Raw genomic sequence first — 5,031 nt, 5'->3', positions numbered from 1 at the left:
GATTGACCTAGGGTGTGCCTGTGATGGATTTATTTAACTGGATTAGATTGAAATGCCTACCCTGATATGAACCATTTCATGAAAGAAAGAATGAGAAAGAAAGAGGAGCCAGATACAAGCATGCATGAACAGCTTCCTGTTGTTAGATAACCCTCTCATTAGATCACGCTTTAACCGTTCGTGACAGGCTTCTGTTGGAACTTTATTATCAATGACATTTTAGGTTCCAGGCTAATGGTTTGGGAACTTCCTGGAGGAAACAATAAGGAAAATGAATGTCCATCTGTTATGTCACTTTTCAGGTTGGGAAATCCCTCAGAAAGTCCAACTTCCTTTCATATTTCAGAGTTTCATCCTCTTCTTGCATTTGTGTGGATATAGTTGTGGTTTCTCAGCATTTATAAAGACCTTGAAGGAATAGACTTGATCCATCTAGGAAGAACAAGAAGCATCCAGACACAGTTTGAGTTTCCAGGAAGAGGCCAACAGGTATCAAGTATCTTAATCTAAAAACAATAAAATCAGAAAACCACAGATTTTTTTTTCTTTAGTGACAGATCTATGTTTTAACCTGTGACCTACCAAATTAATGTTTCTCACCAGCTCAGGGAGCAGAGACATTCACAGGCTTCGCAATCTTTTGGTCAGGTGCTGCCTTTGTGGGGGCCTTGGCAGGAGCCATTGCTGTCTTCTTTGATGCCTGCTTAGCCGTTTTTTGCTTCCTTGGCAGCCCTTATAGCACGCTCTTGCTGAGATTTCCTAACTTCTGATTTCTGATTCCTCTTGGCTATTATATCACCAAGAGCTGCATCAGTAACACCTCTCTGGAATTTGACCACACAGTGGGTTCTTTCTCATATCTTCCAATTGTCCTTTCTTATGTTTTCTTCTGTAGAGTACAGTCCAGTTTTTCTGCCTAAGATGCCTTTTGGAAAGGAATGCAGACTCATATTTTGCATTAAGAATCTGGAAAATCTTCCCGTTGGTCCTGGTATAATGCTGCCTGTGTCCTGGGTAGATCTTGTACCCACTGAAACTACACAGCTTGATGTTCCCAGTGATAGCTGTCGGCCTGCCAGGGGAAAGATGGTGAAGAGAAAAAAAGAATCATGGAAAAACTACAGATTTACAACTATGAAAATAAGCAAAATGGTGAGCCCTCGCCCCTAGTAATAGCAAAGATAAAATAAAAAGGTCTGTGACTACAAGGAACAGATAATGGGATGAAAGGCAATGATTACTTTGTGCATAGCCTTAACATCCAGAATGACTAATATCCCTTTGTGTTGGGCTTATGAATGTGTAAGAAAAATAAAGTAATAAGGACTCAGGGTAGCTCCTGAGTCTTCTCTCTAGGATTTTTTTGCACTGGTGTTTTGGGCTTTGTTTAGTTTCTGGTTTTCAATATTACCATGGGAGTTTGGGTAAAGATTTGAGTGGGTCAATTTGAACATTAATGTTTTGGGCACTGTCTGTACTGTTCTATCAAAGTCTCCAAGATGAATGACTTCTAAATGTAAATTCTTTCTCATAACTGTGGAGACTAGAAATTCCAAAACTGCAGTGTCAGAAGATTCAGTGCTTAATGAGGATGTATTTCTTCATCCATAGATGGTACAGCTCACCCTGTTCATATAAGATTAAAAGTTGAAGCATTATTCTGGAAATGATTATAAATATTCAATGACTTGCCCAAAAGATCCATCCTCTGGTTTGGGAGCAAGCATACTACTGGCTATCACATGTTCTTCTGATCCAAAGCCATAACATTGTATAATATATTTATCCTGTCCTAAAACATCCTGTCAAAACCTAAATTTGTTCTAGCATCATTGTAAAGATCCAAAGTCTAAAGTTTCATCTAAATGTCATCAAAATCACTTGTAGGTGAGACACTTAGAGGCCAATTGATCTCTAGTCATAAGCATATGAAATCCAATGTGTGATGTGTACAAAAACTAATGGGGGAATAGCCACTGGAGAGGCCATTCAATTCTGATGGGGTAAAAGAGGTAACAAGCAAAGTAAAAAGAGGAAATATGGGCTAAGTAAGTCCAAAATCTTGGTTTTCCTTGGAGGGTCACTGTGACAGAGGTCCTAGCTCATCTCATCAGACTGGGGAGGTCTTGCCTTGGCTTGTCAGTTTTTCTGAGCAAGAACTGGAATCCCAGGTTCTCGGTAGTTAATCCTCACTGCAGATTTCTTGAGTTGAGGTCTCCTGCCTGGAGCTAGAATTGCTCACTTGTATCTATATAGCTCTGATCAAACCCCCTCAGCATGATCCCATAACTTCAGGAGGCTCCGGTTTGTCTTGTTTTGTTTTGTTTGGTTTTGTTTTGTTTTGTTTGTTTGTTTGTTTTTATCCTTTGAGGCTTGTATATCCTGTGTGCTGGTGGAGACAGCAGAGGATGAAGGCTACCAAAGTTTACATCAATGGCCTCCAGAAGGCCAGTTGCTGCAACCTGAACTGCTCCTAGGTCCTCTAGAGCTGAACCTGGAGTGCTCCAAAAGAACAATTCTAGGGTAAGATGAACTGAGCATTTAGGTAGAATTGAGCATACTCTGAGCTCCTATATGTACCTATGGCCCTTCCTTTGAGGTTGTCTACACCCCATTCTTGCACTCAGTCCTTAGTGGGACTGACAGTCTTCAAAGTGACTTAGGGGTCAGTCTTTCCTTACCTTGATGTGTAGTGTGATACATATTAATTTCTTTATGATACCTTTGTTCTCTTTCAAGCGCCCGTCCTCATTTTTTTAAGTGTTGACTGCTGAGAAATTTTCCAGCCTTTGTCCTTTTTGATTAGAAAGTTCATCTTTGTCATATTATTTTATATCTACCTAGAAATATAGGAAATACATATAAATGTTTGCGTATACACACTTTCTCTCCCTCTGTCTCTATTTCTGTCTCTATCTCTGTCTCTCTCTATCTCTCTTACACACACACACACACACACTTTAAAGGAAGTTAAGCCATTTGAGCTGACAATTTTTTGAAAAAAAAAAACTAGGCTAGCAAAAATCTCACTACCATGCATTAGAAGCTTCCTTTTGAATGATCAGTGTAATATATTTTTTTTTAATTTTCATTGGTTCTTTGTGAATTTCATGCACATCATGCACCCCAATCATACTCCTCTCTTCTTCCCATCATACCCACCCTCCAATCTTTCAGCCTCCTCTCCTAAAGAGGAAAAAAACAACATATCTCATTGTCCACATACACCATTTTGTCTACACTCTTTTGCTTGCAAATGTTCATTGCAATGAGTCATTGGTCGGTACAGGTTTCTTCTACTCAATCAATACTAGAACCTCACTGGGACTCCTCTCAGACATCCTGTTTTTGCCCTGTGTCATGGAGATCCTGTAGTTTTTGATCTGTAGGACCAGCATGTTCATGTACTCCAGCAGTTCACTGATGGTATAGATGTTGGGAGTGGGCCAATTCAAAGCCCTATCTGGGTCTGAGATTTATCTGTGCTGGTCAGCCTGATGGCTCTCCAACTTTCAAGCTCAAAGCAACCCCTGCAACCAGAGCCAGCTCTACCCTGCTGCTTAGGCAAGGTGCAGAGCCTGCTCTCCCAGGTGCTGCAGCAAGTGAGGGACAAGACCAGCTCTCTTCCTCTCACGACCCCAGGGCCAGCTCTCTAGACTGCTGTAGGTGCAAAGGGTGATGGTGGGGGAAGGCATCTCTCCCTTGCTCACTCTGTGGCACAGCAGACAAGTTACCAGACAGCTCCCCACGCTCTTACTCAGAGCCTGCTTGCTCTTCCTCAACCATGCAATGTTCAGGCCAACTCTCCATGGTACTGCACCTGGCAAAGGGTGCTGTCAGCTCTCCTGCTTTCATGTCTCCTAAGGACAGCTATCCCTGGATGCCCAGGCAATGGATGAGGCCAGTTCTTCACAACCTTCAGACATCAAAATGTCCCTAGACAGTACCCCAGACCAGGGACATCTGCCTGACTTTTGATGGTAACAGACCCTTGCTGCAGCAGGGCCTTGGATCCAGATGTGGTCCTCGGTGGCAGCATAGGACAAGATCCCACAGTGGTCCCAGGTGGCATCATCTGCTCTTCACATCAGGCTGTTCCTCACTGTACTTGAGTCTCCATTCCTACCTCTCTTCTTGTGCCCACATCCTGTTTCTCTTTCTCTTCCATTTCTCTACCATGTACTTCTCTTAGTAGCTCCCAGGGTTGCTGAATGTCTAGGGATGTCCTAGGAGTGGTCTCAAGAGTGCTATGACTCCCTCCTGCATTATGGTACCAGGCAGGGATTTGGGATATAGTTTGAAATCCTCCCATCTCCCATCTGCATGGCACCAGACTGGTAGTCCTCTCAGGCTAGCTTTTTTCAAGGAGTGTTAGTCTGCTAATCATTCAGTATTCACAGGTTAGAACACCAAACACAGACATATCCTGTCCTCTCTTCCCTCTGCCACCTACTGACACATATGTGACACAGCTGCCACACCTGCAATGCCTCTAGGAACAGGACAATCTTATTCTTATACCTGTAGATAACTATAGCTACCACCCTTTATCAGTGAAGCCTCTCTTCACAGCAAATGAAGACCATAACTGAAAACAATGTAGAGATCAATACATCTTGGGGAGCCAAGCCCAAGGCTCAATAGACAAATCTAGATCCCAGTTACTGAGTTTATGACTCAGTGAACATTGAGAGGAGATAGCAAAAAGAAGATTGTAAGAGTCAGAAAATCAAGATATCTGCTTTGTAATGGTCTCTTCTAGAAAATGCTATACACACAAGAGCAGAACAATGCTACTATCAATGTACATGTTAATGAGAAAGGAGGAAATTTCTACAGGGCATCATTTCTAGACAAAGAACTACAGGCAGCTAATGACTGCTATATTAAGGATTCCCAGCCTTTACCATGGATGAGCCCCTTTATTGGCTATCTAATGAAGGGTGATCAGCCTTAAAACGATGTATACATACGACAAAAATGGACTAGGCCAGCTGTACTTACATATATTTGTAAAAACATATAGCATTG

At 42.1% G+C, this 5,031-nt stretch overlaps 1 non-coding gene and 1 pseudogene across 1 annotated transcript; both read right to left on the bottom strand.

Annotated features, from left to right (window-relative positions):
• Positions 1-604: 604 nt before the first annotated feature.
• Positions 605-4,072, bottom strand: LOC127683559 (60S ribosomal protein L24-like; annotated as a pseudogene).
• A 295-nt stretch (positions 4,073-4,367) lies between these two features.
• LOC127683910 (small nucleolar RNA SNORA17) lies at positions 4,368-4,503 on the bottom strand. The gene has a single exon (XR_007977691.1). It is a non-coding gene; the product is annotated as a small nucleolar RNA SNORA17 (small nucleolar RNA).
• Positions 4,504-5,031: the final 528 nt, after the last annotated feature.

Source organism: Apodemus sylvaticus, chromosome 4 (genome assembly GCF_947179515.1).
Source record: "Apodemus sylvaticus chromosome 4, mApoSyl1.1, whole genome shotgun sequence".
Taxonomy (NCBI): Eukaryota; Metazoa; Chordata; class Mammalia; order Rodentia; family Muridae; genus Apodemus; species Apodemus sylvaticus.
This window is presented reverse-complemented; position numbering and strand designations above follow the sequence as displayed.